This window comes from Cervus elaphus, chromosome 5 (genome assembly GCF_910594005.1).
Source record: "Cervus elaphus chromosome 5, mCerEla1.1, whole genome shotgun sequence".
NCBI classification, from domain to species: Eukaryota; Metazoa; Chordata; class Mammalia; order Artiodactyla; family Cervidae; genus Cervus; species Cervus elaphus.
Window position 1 is genome coordinate 41,458,710 of NC_057819.1, and position 2,300 is coordinate 41,461,009.

Here is a 2,300-nt window from a genome sequence, read left to right on the forward strand (position 1 = left end):
TCAGGGTCTTTTCCAATGAGTCAGTTCTTCACATCAGGTGGCCAAAGTATTGGAGTTTCAGCTTCAGCATCAGTCCTTCCAATGAATATTCAGGACTGATTTTCTTTAGGATTGACTGGTTTGATTCAAGTCTTTAGGATTGACTGGTTTGATGCAGTCCAAGGGACTCTTAAGAAGTCTTCTCCAACACCACAGTTCAAAAGCATCAATTCTTCAATGCTCAGAGAGTCCAACTCTCACATCCATACATGACTACTGGAAAAACCATAGCTTTGACTAGACGGGCCTTGGTCAGCAAAGTAATGTCTCTGCTTTTTAATATGCTGTCTAGGTTTGTCATAGTTTTTCTTCCCAGGAGCAAGCATCTTTTAATTTCATGGCTGTAGTCACCATCTGCAGTGATTTTGGAGCCCAAGAAAATAAAGTCTGTCACTGTTTACAGTGTTTCCCCATGTATTTGCCATGAAGTGATGGGGCTGAATGCCATTATCTTCATATTTTGAATGCTGAGTTTTAAGCCAGTTTTTTCACTCTCCTCTTTCACTTTCATTAAACTGGTGTTTTAAAACCCACCTAAAAGTAGAGAGATCTACCTTCTTAGGAATGGCAATCTGGCTGAAAGGTAGCCTAGTTTTGTTTTGAAGCTATGATAAGCACAGTGTTTTTACCTATTTATATGATACAGATAAGGTGAAAAAAAAAGGAGCAAATTTTTCAAAGGTGCTTTTATTCTCATTTTATCTAACATTGAATACCTCAGTTGTATTAATTGAAGGGAAGGAGCAAAGCACATTAGCATTGACCCTACATTGAGGGTTAGAGATAAGTGGAAGCATATACTACTTACCTTAGAATTAGCTCATTATTAAAGCAATTATTATGATAAACAGAGCCTAAGGCTCTGCAATAGGAGGTAATCATGGCTTAGTATATCTAGTTTAAAAATCTTTAAAAAATTGTTATTTTATGGGTAGTTAAAAAAATTAACTCGGGACTTCCCCGGTGGTCCAGCAGTTAAGAATCTGCTTGCCAGTGCAGGGGACATGGGTTTCATTCCTTGTCTGGGAAGATCCCACATACAGAGGGGCAACTAAGCCTGTGCATGACAACTACTGAAACCCACCTGTCTTAAATTCCGTGCTCCGCAATGAGACAAGCCAACACAGTGAGAAGCTGGTGCACCACAACTAGAGAGTAGCTCCCGCTCACCACAGCTAGAGAAAGCCTGCACGCAGCAATGAAGGCTTAGCACAGCCAAAAATATATGAATTAAAAAAAAAAAAAACCACCTCTAGGGGACTTCCCTGGTGATCCAGTGGTTAAGAACACCCCTTCCAACACAGGAGATAGTTTCTATCCCCGGTCGGGAAAGATCCCACATGCCATGGAGCAACTAAGCCATGCACCACAGCTACTGAAGTCTGTGTGGTTAGAGCCTATGCTCCACAACAAGAGAAGCCCCCAATCTCTGCAACTAGAGAAGCCCTCTCTCATTGATGAAGACCCAGCACAACCAAAAAAATAAAAGTCTAAAAAAAAATCTCTGGGCTCAGTTTTATCTTCTCCTTGAACTTTAGGACTTTGGAAAGTCCCTTGAAGATATATATTAACATATTCTGTTTTTTTTTTTTTTTTCAGATCAGAATCGCCTCGATAATCAATGGCGCGGGACAAGACCGGCCTCGTCTATCTGATCAATTCATCACTTCTGAGCGCCGGGCACCATAGGACCGGCTCCGGAACCTCCGGGGCCACGGCGTTGCCACCGCCCAAGGGGCCTCGCTGCACAGCGCCCCGAGGAAGGGCTTCGCAGGAGGGAAGCTTTTCATTTCGGGTCGGCCCGGCGGGGCTGGAGTCACAACCCGATCAAATAAGATTAACGTGTAGGCCGGGCGAGGGGGCGCAGGGGCAGGCACACGCACTCACACATTAACTCATCCACTCACACATTCACGCGTCCACTCACACACTCGGCCTACACGCGCCGCCCCCCACCCCCACCCCCCCCACACACCACACACAACACCACATAGCAATTCACAGTAACCTAACTTCCAGCCCGCTCTCCCTCTGGTTATATTAACATATTCTAAACAGGAAAAGCAAGATTCACCTCTTAGAGGTTCATTTGAACATGTGATCATCAAATTTGTATAATTACTTTAGATATTCCATTACTTCTGACACTTAGAGACCCATTCTTTCTTTTTTGAAAAGATAATCCTGTACCTCTGTTCTAGATTCCTGTTTCCCATTAAAAAAAAAAAGATCAGACTTCTAACCTTGGTAATGCAGTAAAA

The 2,300-nt window shown here is 43.3% G+C and overlaps 1 non-coding gene across 1 annotated transcript; it reads right to left on the reverse strand.

Moving 5' to 3' along the window:
• Positions 1–1,634: 1,634 nt before the first annotated feature.
• Positions 1,635–2,079, reverse strand: LOC122695949. The gene has a single exon (XR_006341673.1).
• Between the last annotated feature and the right edge of the window lie 221 nt (positions 2,080–2,300).